This window comes from Halichoeres trimaculatus, unplaced genomic scaffold, assembly GCF_033239565.1.
Source record: "Halichoeres trimaculatus isolate MK-OKI-2021-1 unplaced genomic scaffold, fHalTri1.1 fHalTri1_scaffold_7, whole genome shotgun sequence".
NCBI classification, from domain to species: domain Eukaryota; kingdom Metazoa; phylum Chordata; class Actinopteri; order Labriformes; family Labridae; genus Halichoeres; species Halichoeres trimaculatus.
Genome location: NW_027437185.1, coordinates 9,981,249 through 9,995,306, shown reverse-complemented (window position 1 = coordinate 9,995,306; position 14,058 = coordinate 9,981,249).

Below are 14,058 nucleotides of genomic sequence, written 5' to 3'. Positions count from 1 at the left end.
AGTGGACTCACCATCACTGAAAGCAAACAGAGTGCTCACTACTTTACAGTACAAGCCTCCAGAGCAGTCTCGCCTGCATTATCCTACAGGGCGGTTTTGTGTGTTTACTGACCTGCCTGAGCTCCAGGGCTTCTCCTGTCTGGCCGTGCTCCGGCACATTTTCTGGAGTTGCTCTGCAACTGAAGCAGGATCTCACCTCAGTCTCTGCCACTGCCAGTGACCTTTAATTCCCTCGACTGAGATGTTATTCAAGTTTTAATATCTCAGCATGAATCAGACAGGAATAAATCTACCTGATGTTTTCTTAAGATGTGTGACCTCACTTCCAAGTTAGAGTCTGGGGCTTGTTTTCAGCAGCTCTAACTTCCCTCTGCTGTTTATTGCTTGGGAAAGTGTGTCAACTTTTTAAGTCTTTGTTGACTTTCCTGTGTATCTGGAGTGGTCAACACATTTAAATGTGTCTCATTACATCAGTCAGTGCTACTAGTGTGCCAGACAGAAACTCAAAAGTTTGAGTTCAGGAGAGGTTTAGGTTTTTGTTTTGAAACTCCACTAATGTGTTTGTAAACTGATCAAAACGTCTGTTCTTCAGATCTTCATGAGACTTGCTAAAATGATGGGGTTGTTACATGATGGTCTTCTGACTAGTTCATGACATGTTGGAGGTACAGGTCTGAAACATAAGGTCCATATAGCTCTGCCCCAACAGGCCTCCAGAGGACTGGCCAATCAGAGGGCAGGGGGTTGTGTAGCAGGGAGTTTTAAAGGAATAGCGACCGAAATGAAGGGTTTTCAGTCAGAGGCTCAAATAATTGTTTCATAAAACACCAAGGTGAGTTTTTTTTTCTTTTTTTTTCTTTCTTTCTTTTTTTTAAATTGAGTTTGCGTAAGTTCATGCAGGACACGAAAGTCATACGTCCAGCTGTTATCAGCTGACTATTGTCTGAATCTCTATTCCCAACCTGGCTCAACCAATCACAGCTCTTCCAAACCATAAGGAAGTGAATTTAAACACATCTCCACTCTCATCTATCCCTGCTACTCTTTATCTATATTTTTGAGAAAGTATCGCTTCCTCCACCCCTGCTTCCTCCTATTAAGTCTCTATGTAGGTATCCTATTAAGGCCATGTCCACACATAGCTGAGTATTTTCAAAAATGAATATCCCCCCTCATTCTTTTTAAAAATATTTCTGCCCACACGTAACCGGGCAAATCCACCAATTAGTGCAGCTCAAAGAATGCCAAACCCATTCATGGCAGTGAAACCTGTGCCAGCCAATCAGAATGAATCGCTGTCATTCATTTATGACGTTTGAGAACGGAAAACTCAGATTCTCCACGTATACATTTGGTTCTCCAGATAACCGGCTATGGACATGGGATAAATCTGCATGTATGTATTTACCCATGTGGGGAATCTAAAATTCACTCCCTGGAAAGCCTGAGCAGGCTGCTTGGCTTAACCAGGAAGTACTCTGAAAACAAGAGCTATAACAACAACTTTAACTGCAATCTATGATGAAAGTGTTCTTGATATTTAACAACATCATTACAATACCTTTGTCTTACTTAATGCTAAACATGGCTCAACAATAACTGCATTTACCCTGACCCTAGTCACACTGTAATTCTGGGTCTAAAAGACAACAGAATTATTAAACAGAGTTGTTTTTTTGTTTTGTTTTTTGTTTTTCAGAAGTTATTTTTCCAAATCAGCATGCAGAATTCATTCATTCCAATGTAGAAATAAAATGACACCTCTCATCCAGCAGTTGTCTTCTGCTGTGTGTGTGTACAGCTGCTTCCTCTTGCTCTGTTAGTGGCACTCTGTGTGCTGTATTTGTCATATCTTGGACTTGTGCCATGTACACTTTTAGAAAGCCAAAAATATGAAACCCTAACCTTAACTCGCAGCCCTTGCTCACTAACAGTTTTTCGAGTGTAGAGCTCACTTGAAGAGCAATTTTCTCACTGTGTTTTTGACTTCCATGCTAGCTTCTTTAGCAAACATTTACTGCAGCTGTTTGTTTATGAATTACATACCAAGGTGTCCAGGTCAGCTTGAGTCTGTCCAGTGGGTTTTGTATTTGTGCCTTCTAAGTGACAGATTCACTGTATTGTTTGTGAAGTTCCTGTTTTTGCTGTGTTTAACACTAACCCTCCTGAAACCATCCTGCTCCTCTATGCAGCCTCCATTCCTCAGTTTTGGTTTCAGAATAGACACAAACAGAAATACACAGCCCCCTGATCAAAGCAGAGCCATATGTCTGCAGCATGATGATGAAAATGGAAACTGACAGACAATTAGACAGCTGATTAGCTCCACACTGAATGCTGTGTTTTCTCTCTGTGCACAGGTCGTGTGTGTATCTGCCTCTGTGCATGCGTAGGAAGGTGTGCTCTAACTGTAGTCAGCAGCTGACAGAGCAGTTTCAGTCATTTCAGATGGATACACAAACATACCTCTTCTTTACATCACTGTTACACAGTCTGCCTAACACTTGGGGATCCCACTAGAGCAAGGTCACTTCCTCTGTGACTTGAACAAGCACTAAAGAATATATTTTCCGTTATTGTCACTGAATCTGTCAATGACAGGAGAGAAATCTCGTAATACAAAGACATATAAGGTGGGTTCATTGTTGAAAGCAGACTCTGGCAGTGTGATTGTATGGCAGCTATCTCCCGCCTCTGCAATAATCTGTTTGGACAAATTCTCAGTCTGCAGTCACAGGATGACTTCCCTTGCTTCTGTGTTGTTTTGCAAAGGATTCAGGACTCAGAGTTGCATCAGTCCCTGCATATAAGACATTGTGTTTCTATTTGGAAACAGTTATTAAAAACCTGTTGCATAACACTCCTGACACAATCACTTGCAACATATGGTAACTTTAAGATGTTGTCATCTACCATTGTTGGTATTAAAAAAAAACCCTGTAAAGAGTCCAGCACTTCAATGTACATGTTATATAAAAATCAAATCAGTAGTTACAATGTTAATGTTTTAAATTTTTAAATCATCCTTATTTCTTCAAAACAGTTTTCATGACTAATGTTCTGACAGATTTTTGGTAGGAATTTGACCATCTTTAAAACAGGAAATGAAACACTGTAGAAAGCAAGACTAGCTTTAAATTGTCTTTCTAAAACAAGATAAATACATTTTAAAGGGCCAATCCCAAATCGAACTCCTGCTCCCTACTCTTCATCGACCCTTTCTCCTTGGCCCTCTGTTTTGAAGGCCAAGGAGAAGGGGTGAAAACACATTTAATAGAAACAAGACGCCACTTAATTCCTGCTACATCATCACCCCTAGACACTCGCTGGCTGTCATAGGCTGTTAATTCACTTCCAAACTGAGCACATTTTTACAGAGGGATGATAAACCCATGTCAGATAAGGGTGACAAATTAACAGCAAACAGACCTCACTACAGCCTAGATGTCTAATCATTCATAAAAAGCAGTTCATTGTAGTGAAGTTTGTTTGCTGTGTATGTGTAACCCTGGTCTGACATCAGAGCAGCTATTATTAGCCTTAGCTGTAGCTGTTGCTATAGCAGCGTTAAGTAGATCATTATAACGAGCAATTACGAAATACAACCAACAATTCAAGACATGGTTAATATTAACATTGAGTAGCAAAAGATATCTGGGAATGAAATTCCACTGTTATCATGGGATAATTGTTATACCCCTTGTTTTCATGTGAGGTCCTGGTTTGGCTTCATTTCCAGGGCTGTGCAGCCCTTCCCTTTAGCTCTTCACCTTGATCTAACAAAAAATTGGGACAATCTTTCACTGGACATGCACCCACTGAACCAAGGTCTAAGGGGTAGAATTAGGATTGGCCAATGGATATAAAGTATAAAGTGACAATGCTGGGTGTCAATACTTAGTGTTTGAAAAATGTCAACCACCTCGGTCCGGATCCAGACCGACTGATGGTTGAGTTAGGTCCCATGACCAATCTGACAAACCCACGAGACTAGATCACTTATATGTAGCATATCTTTTTTCCGACAATCGCGGCTAGACACCAGGCAGGCACTGCTGCTCCAGTTAAAATGAGAATAGCTTCATTTACTCGAGCCAGTGATATCATTTGTCTACCCTGCACAGCCATCGCACCAGCATGGCCTGCTCCAAAACAAGAAAGGTTGATCAGGGAAACTATTGGTTTAAAGAATTGACTGGCTAATTGATGTTTATTCCTCCTGTGACCAGTCCATGGCAATGATTAGGAGTGGCCACATGAGGCACCGCTACAAAATGAAACACAACTCTTTTGAAAAAAGTTTTGCTTTGAAATCCAAGCTGAAGACACACAAACCAATTGAACTTAGAGCCCAGTTTAAAGAGATCCACCAGACATGTCACATGCCCATTTCTCTCATTGAGAAACGTTAAAGAATAAAAGAGAGAAAAAAGAGTAAACATGGTTTTCAAAGCTCTTTTTTTGTTTGTGTTTGTGTTTTTTGATTGTGTTTTAGTTTGACACTTTTTATTTATTGTTTTCTAAAGCTAATGACTATTTCACTTTAAATGTAAGCCTTTAGTTTTTTTAGGCTGGGTTCTCTTTGATTTAAGAAAACAGAAGAGAAAGATGCTAAGTTACTTTTATGTTTGCACTTGTTTTTTTTCCTGAAATAACCACTTTTTATTTGTTCCTTGTTGACTTCTTTACTTAAAGTTCAATTCCTTAGGCTGGGACCTCTTTAATTTAAGAGGAAAAAAATGGTTATTCAGCTCTATCAATTTATTTTACTCTCAGGTCCTGCTTCTGAAATAGCAGGTATCACATTTTTTTGCCTGGAATTACTTTTATTTATGCTGAATGAGCCATTTTCTGCTCTGAAATGGACTTTGGTACCGACCTTTGACTTGGAGGAAATTTTAATAACTGGAGCTCAGTGACTTTTAATTGAATACCCCTGCACTACATATTCACATTGTAGAAACCCCTAAACATGTCAGTAAACGGCTCAAAAATTATAGCCTGAAATCTTCCACAAGATCATCACAAGATCCTCATGAGACTTAGTTCATAAAACGTTAGAGGGGCAGGCCTCATATATCAAGTTCTGCCCCTGTTTCTGCCGTAACAGGCCCCCAGAGGGCTGGCCAGTCAGAAGAAGGGTTATTTTTCCCCCCATCAGGGAGCCTTAAAGAGACAGCAGCTGAAATGAAGTGTTTCAGACGGAGGTTGAAATAATATTTTTGTTTTTGTTTGTTTGTTATGAGCTGTAAATCATATAAAGCTACAATGAGGGTACCGCAGAGACAGAGTACTGCCTAAGTCAAAATAAATACCCCCTCTTTAAGATAAATGTTAAGTTAAATGTTTAAAGGACTGTGCTCACAGTGCTCAAGTGTTTTCCTGGTTTAAAGACAACTGACAGCACCTCAGACTACATCATATACATTCACCTCGTCACACACTTTCACACACTGATGTGAGAGGCCAAACACAGCTCCGGGCTGCTCATCAGGATCTAATCTGATGGCATCCACACAAAAGGATACAGCTTAAGGGAGGAAAACTTTGATTCTGGTTCTGTCCACCGCACAAAATAAAACAGCAGCTCTCAAGCTCGCCCAATGACTCTGGCTCTGTTTGGGTTAAATTAGACAAAGAAATGTGGTATGATGTAGATTAAGTGATATCAAATGTACAGCTTAATGTATGGACTGAGTGTAAACCACAGAGGTGATCTGCCCACAGAGCAAATCTGTGCAGTCATGGCTGGTTGCCAGATACAACAAGTGATTTAGAATTAGTGATGAGATATTAAGTCACTGTGCCTTGTTTGTCAACACACAGCTAATCCGGGGTATAAATTCACTGCAAAAGGATGAACAGAGATTCATTTTAGCAAACAATGTTTTCATTCTGATGCTGTAGAAGTATGACAGATGACAGAATTCAAAGACTCAAAGGTTGCTGACTCTGGGATCATTCAGGATATAATGGCTCCTCATCCTCCAAAGCTGCAGTCTAGGTACCTCTGAGTAAACCACTTAACCACCCATCATTAACCATGGATCACTGTGGAAGAGCTGGGGCAGGAAAAGGAGTCTGAAGCTTTGCAGCTTTCACGTTTGAATGGCTAGACCAAAGAATTGTTTGCTGCTACAGAATAACACAGATTAATTTAGCAGAGGCTTTTGTCCAAAGCGACATAGAAATATGTTGAGAGACTGCCCTGCTAACAGCCCCTTTTTTTCTACTGTGGCCTTATTAGGGCTCAATAGTTGAAGTGTTTTACATAAAGAACCATGACATGTATTATCTGGTGATAGATTATGTGTCAGGCTGTGTAGAAACAAGAGACCATCCCTTTGATGAGTAACAACCGCCTGTTCTGATGTGAAAACCACCAGTTCTTTGGTTATTCAGTTTATGACTTCATCAGGCTTTTAATTGTGCCATTCAAAATTAAATCTTTTTTATTCATTGAGTCAACAATACTATATTGTTTTATCTGGATAATTGCTCTGAATTTTATTTATTTCAACTATAGTGAAACAGGAAAGCCTCAAAGAGATTAAAAATCAGTTTTTTAAGAGAAACAGTGATAAAAGTAGATCTTCATATCCAGTGAAACATCAGAAAAATCAGCAAACAAAGCATTTACAACCTGATGCATCATCCTCCAACAATTTTCACAGCCTGCTGCCTTAACTTTGATGCTTCAACTACTAATATGATGTCAACACTATTACCTCCATCATACTGGAATGTATTTTGCAGTCACACCAAATACTCACTTAAGCCCTACTCGCACAGGATTGGTATAATGTGAGGACCTCTGGTAATTTAAGAATTCCCCCTGAAGTCTGTTTTTGGTGTGGCACATTCACACAATGTAAGTGAATCCTGTAAATAACTTGGTGTTACGTTCCTGATCAAAGATCCTGCACAGTTCACCTTTTTTTGGCAGCAGCGTCTCACTCTGCAGCGTACGGCCAGCTGGACGTTTTTATAAAAGAAGATGTTATCATCCGGCTACAGTCAAACAATATGATCTCTGGTTATGCAGAATAAATTAAATCATCTTAAAACTTAAACACAACCCTGGAAAAGATCAACTCATTTGATCCAAACCCCCCAATATTCAACAATCAATTTAAATTTGTGTAGCATCGTGACGGTAGCAGTTTTAAATTAACACTCACAATTGGATTCTTTTGCTGTCGTGGATTGAGGGGGCTGTGAGGACTAAGGGATCTTGTAAAAGTCTCCCTTCTGATATTTCCCTGCTGGTTACAGGTTATCTTAAATTGCTACTTCTTAGCTTCCAGTTCAGGTCGTCCAGGACCGGATTGATCTACGGGACATCTATGTCTCTATGACAACACCACACCAGCTGATGAAGTTTAGTAGAGAGAAGAGATGAAACACAGAGATCTGTGTTTTTCTCTGCTAAAAACAATTTCTATGACTAATTTTGTAGTGATGGTGGACACAGGAGCCAAACTGTTAGACAGAAAAAGGACAGAGGAGCAGAAGAAAGATAAACGGGAGATACAGCCCAAGCTAAAGGCTAATTAGCCTTTAGATGACTGGCAGGACATAGCTAACCAGGATTTACTAGTGTTACACATTACAGACATTTCTTAGAGCACTGGACCACCAGCTGCGCTAAATATAAACCGCTACTTAACTACTTACAAACTGACAGTGTTTACTTGTTGTTACATTAGCCTACAGATACATCAGAGCACCAGGCTGCCAATGTTGCTAACATATAGCCAGCTGCTACAACGTTTGCTTGATGTCACATTCAAACTATAGAATAGAATAGAATAGAATAGAATAGAATAGAATAGAATAGAAAAAGAAAATACTTTATTTATCCCCGAGGGGAAATTCAGGAGTCACCGCAGCATTTAAGAAAACAAAAGTAAGAAAGAGTATAGAGAGTGCAAAAATGTCCATAAGAAATTAGATGACGACATCCCGTCCACCACTCGTCCACCACTCTCCAGCCCAGCCAGTCTCCACCTCCACAGGGTCCAGGACTGAGCCTCCCCAGCAGTCTGTTCAGTCTCTGTCTCCTGGATCCTGTCTGCTCACAGCAGGCGAAGCTCCTCCAATGTGGCGCCGGCGTCCGATGTCAGCTCCGTCAGCCACGTCCGTGAACAGCACGATGCCGCTGGGTTAGCACAGCTAGCTCATCCATCCCCCGGAGCGAGATCCCACATTCCCAACAACGATGAATGGAAGGACAGGTCCATGTTGTCACCTCCCAGCTCACACCCGAGAACCAGCACGTCGTCCTCACCTCCTCCTCCTCAGCTCGAGGGAAATCATCAAGCCCTACACTAGTTAGCATTGACATGCTACAGGCTGATAACAGCTAATTTTGCATGGAAACAATGCAGCCATGGTTACATGTAGGATCTCAAGACAAACACAGGAGAAAAGTAGTAAAAAATACCGCCGAAGCCACAAAAAGTTTGGTGTCCGTGACCGACAATGAACCATACAAAGTGATGATCCACTCCAAATACAAAGATTACGAAAAAGAGACGAAGAAATTACAAGAAACGGACAAAGACGAGAGAGCTGCTGCAACAGGCAGCTACTTGGGTAGCGCCTAGCAACCGAAAGATCGTGCTACATAACTGTACTGATAAATATACCCCTCACTAAATGTAATTTACGACAGTGTACAGAGACTCCAGGCCACAAGGTGGTGAGGCAGTCCAATCAAAACAAATCCTCCTCATAGCATCTTTAAATTAACTTGTGTCTTTGTTGTCCATCTTTATCTGTTTCTTTCTTCCTTCAGCCACCCCTGTACCACAATCCAAGCCCAACACAGTTTTGGCATTTGAGTGTCTAATGAGTCTGGGTCTGCGCGACGTGTTTGTCCATTCAAAGGGAGTTTTTTCATTGCCACAGCTGCAATGTGCTCTGTAACCAAAATGAAACATTTCTTATCTGAAACTTAGGTTGTTGGGAATGACAACACAGGCTGGCCAAGACCTGTGGCCATACTCACTAATCCTTTTAGTGCGAACAGTGACTCTGTGGGGGGAGTTCTTCAGGCCAATGTAGGATTTTCTGAAAGGATTCTGAGGATATTTGTAAAGACACTGCTCTTTTTTTGAAAGGTGTCTCAAGATGATAATTGCTATGAATTATCACATGTACATAAATACTACTATTGTATTATAGTATTCTCAGTTTGTAATCAGTACAGTTTACTTTGGTTCCCTTTGATGCGCTGTCCTTATTCAAAGTGTTTTCTTGAATGTGTGATTGTTTTTTTTTTTTTTTTTTTTTTTTTTTTGCTTAGTTTTTGGCCTTAGTTTGCTTGAAATAATGAAAAGTAACCGTTACCCCATCACAACTAATAAAAATGTTGTCATTAGACAGCTATATCAATCATATTAGTCTCTAAAGTGTGCTGTAAGATGTGTCAGTAATATTTACATCTTCACAGCTCTTTCATCCTCCAGTTCCTCTTTTTACGTCTGTTCTGTTAAACTAATAAATCTTCTACTGTGGAACAAACATTATTTTTCTTGTACAGTGACCTGACATCTTGTTTTATACAAACAAAATTTTTCACCATATAAATTTGTGATTCTGTGTGGATAGAAGCACATCTCCCTGAGGTTTCCTCCTCACTCAGACTTCACTCTGCTCGTATCCCGTTTATCTTGTATTTATCCTCTGCACTTGGCATGGGAACTACACAGTCTTGGCATGTACCGGCGGGCATGTCACACCCAGTACATACATACTGTCTTTCTCCCAGTCCTCCTCCCTCTCTCTCCAGCGTGCTCTCTGCATGTTCCTGGCATGCACAGGCGGAGGTGTCACTTCAGATTTGCTTGGGGAGTAGACGGTGTGTCTGCGCCTGTATCCACTGTGTGTTCTTGTGTAAGGTATTTTAGGCATTTAGCAGATCTGTGGGAACAACTTGGTACTTATTTATTTGTTTATTTCTTTTTCACAGTTTTTCCTCCTCTCCAAAATGTGTGTAAGCACATTTGGCTTCAATGCAGTGAAAATGATATTCATACTGTTCCGAACTGAACTCTAGCTCCGTCCAAAAGATTGTTTGTCATATTTATAAGCATGGCACACTCCACAACAGATGTCCTTAGTGGGGATTTGATGGAGGTATTCAGATTCAGGGGCAAATAAAGGAATGGGGCATAAGGTTGAGGATGGATGTTGTCTCGTTGGCGGGATGAAAGCACCTGTTGCAGTTGAGGGCAGACAGAGTGAAGGGTCAAGCCTCGAAATAATCTCCCCTGTTGATGATGATGGCCCTCATAAGAGATGGATTTAAAATGTTCTTCTTGTATACTTTCATTTTATATTGATGAATGACATTCTCAGTGCTTTAGTTGTACATCAATTTCAAGTTCAAGTCCTCCTTAAGCTGACCGAAGTCAGTAAACAGAATTTTGAAAAGCCTTTGTGGTAGACTACATCATCAGTGCCTCCATACCAACATAATCAAACTCCTTAACAAGTTTTCTTTTCTGTACCATAAAGTGGCCTCGAGTTGTGCTCATTTCAGAAACACATTGGAGCACTGCTTCTTCATTCAGACAGCAGACCTCTGTGGAAAAGGACAGACAGCCTTTGTGGTATATTGTGTTCACAATGGATTAAGATCTTTACTTAGAATTAAGTTTTTATGATCTGCTCAGTGCTACCTGTAACTAAGTGCAACTTGGGTCACACTTTTAGAAAAGGTATCATGCTCGTGCTTTTAATTTATTAGGTCAACAGTTTTACCTCCATATTACCTAAACCTCAGTTATCTAAGAATTACCTCAGTAGACTTAATTTTAAATACTCTTATTATAAAAATTAGACCAGTTTGACTGTGCATGTTTTCTCATACAGAGAAGAAGAAGGACTGATCTTTGGAGGGTTGGCTGACCCCTAACCTCATCTTTACTTATCTACTTTTACATCTCTCCAAACATTCATCCATTGTCTTTTCCGCCTTTCCCTTTTGGTGTCAAGAAGAGTAGAGCCTATCCAAGCTGATGTAACCAGCTGGTTATTGAGTGGGCCCCGTGACGGTGGGCAGAACTACTGATTTCTGATTGTTCAGGTGAGAGCTGTGCTGCAGGTCACCTTGTGGTAGCTGGGTTAACATTTATTGACTGGATCATGTTTTCATCCCAGGACCGTTGTTCATGTGTGTGTGTGTGTGTGTGTGTGTGTGTGTGTGTGTGTGCATGGCTACGGAGTTTCGGCTTGTTTGAAGTGCCTATTGTTAACTAGTTGAGTGATGACCTTCAGAGTGTTGTGCTGAGGTTGTGAACAGCTGAGGTACTGAAATGTTTGTAGCACCACGCATTACTGTGGATGTTAATCTGGTGTTGTACAGTGGCTAATATGCTATATTCTCATTACAGTTTGCCACTGTTGCCTTGTCTTTTGCTTGTTTTTTTTTTGCCTTGTTCTTTCCCTTGTCCTTTTCCTTGTGTTTTATTCTTTTTAGTTAGGATCAGTAGCTTTAAGTTACCTTAGTTAAGCTTACTTTCGCTGGTTTAGTAGGGTTCTGTTTCGTCTAAGTTACATTAGCGCTCCTTTTTGGCTTTCTGCTTTAGTTTCTCTTTTTATCTGAGTTTGCTGAAAGACGCCATTCAGTAACAGTTTGCAAAAAGATGCCACTTAGTAACAGTTCACACAGACGCTATCCATGAACAAGTTGCACGGATGAGACGCTTTTCAGTAGCATTTAGCACCAGTCCTTACTTGGTTACACTGTCATTGGACCCAAGGCTAGAGACAGCCTGACCAGGTCACCAGCCAATTGCAGACTTCCACTTTTTTTTTTAAGGTCATCCAAAAAATGTTCATTTTATCTTTATAGTTTTAACCTTGAATGGTGACTCAACAGAGTGGTATGATTTCAATCTGCTAAACTTCAACCTCAAAGACTTCGAAAATAAGTTTGTTCTTGGTCACCGTTTAGAGAAGCAACAAAAGAGCATTTTTCACAATAAAATGAAAGGTGCTGTTAGCAGCCTGCTGAAACACAACTCAAGTAGTTGATTTTAATGTAAGCACCAGGAAGGTCATTGAAGAATTTCAAGGAAAGGACCCCCTAGCTCTGTCTGGCATGCTCCTGTGGCTCCTCTGGTTGAGTTTTTAGAGCTTGTTGTGAAGACACAAGATCTCAGATTCTCTCATGAACTTCTTTAAAGATTCACTGCCCCTACATCTGTGAATTATCTCCATTCTGAGTCAACCTTTCCTTCAGGGCAGCTTGTTTGCTGAGCTGGTAATATGAAAGAGCAGCATGTTTACACAGAGTCTTTTTTTTGTTACAGGTAGTTTAAAGGTCAATCCTTAAGGTATCTTCAATTTATACTTAAATCAACCCCTAGGTTTGCCAGATATACATAGTTGAGTAGTAGTAATAGGAGACGCTGGGTGGATGAAATATCTTGAATTTCCTTGTTTCCCAAAAACATGTCTGAGATAGGCATGAAGGCTGTAGGTTTGACACACTGACCTAGAAAAAAAGAAGAAACAAATGTGTAACATACTTTCATATTTATCAAATATAGATTGGAAGCAGTGTTTGGTCTACTTTATTATGAAGACAAACATAAATTGCTTTGGAGTTTGTTGAATATGTGAGTTAAAGTATGCATTATGGTTAGAGAATGATGAAATTGTTGTAAGGAATCAGGGCACATCAAACTGAAACGCAAAGACTGTACACCAAACCATGATGAACACAGGCACTGAACATAGTATGCGCAGATGTCTGAATAAATGGAAACAGTTTTTAAAAAGTTTCATTCAAACTCCCATCTCTCTTTAAAGAAGTGCTTATTTTGAACAAATGCTGAACTTAAACACCTTCACCGCAAATCTCTGCTGATTTTTCTTTGCATTGATTTGCAGAGGTAGATGTTTCTTTTGTGTTGTCACAGGCGTCAGCACAGTCAGCTTTCACTTTTTGAACTGTGAAGCTGCTGGATTCCCAAGTCATTTCCCCACTTTTGCTGCTCTGAATGACCATCAGGTCAAACAACAATTCATCCGGCCCACTGCTTTCTGGAGAAACATCAAACCACTAATGTGACTGGCTCAGTCCCAAAGGCTCTGAAGGGGCAGGTGGCCAATCACTGACCTCTGAGATTACATGGCTCCGCCCACATTTGGCTATGTGGACTTATATTGCATTGACAAATAGACAAAGGTACATTAAGACTTTTTACTCTCCACTATGATCACACACACACACACACACACACACACACACACACACACACACACACACACACACACACACACACACACACACACACACACACACTTGGCTGGCTGTCTGAGATCTATTTAACACCTTCTAAGTGGGGAAGACTTGGCACAGTTTGAGAGGGAACAGATAGAGATTTGAGCAGAGTGGTTGGAGCCAAAATGATCCCTGGATGCACAGAACATCTGGGGTACAGAGATCTGATTAGCCACACTGTTAGCGTGGTTGTGTTCCCGGGAAAAAGCTTAATGTCTTTGATGATAGCTCACACAGGAGAGTGACAGACTGGCGGGATTTGTTCCAGTTACAAGCAGCACTTTTCACCATCGCTGCTGTATTTAAATCTGATTCTTGTCATTTTACCATCACTATTGCTGCTCTATGGAACATTTAATCTGTGTCAGACATTTGTGGGTACTTGCCACTGGGGTTTAGAATACAATATAAATGTAGAAGCCTCACATTATAATTGAAAAGGCTGCTTCCCTACACAAAATATTTTTTTATCAACGGTGTATATATAGCATTCTTTATGAGTCACTTGGCCTATATTTGGCTCAAAACCATTAAATGTAGAATAAAGACCCAGACCAGACAAGAAACCCATTTTAAACCTTATCCTTGAGTGACTCTTTCCTTTTCAAGACAACAAAATTTTAAAATGCAGATTCTGTGTTTCTGATTTTTCAAACTGTAGCTGAGCCCCACCTAAGGTTACACTGATTTTAAAGATGCACTGCTCAACAGTTTGGCAACTAATTCACCAACACCACCCCCTCTGCTGGACCCAAGTC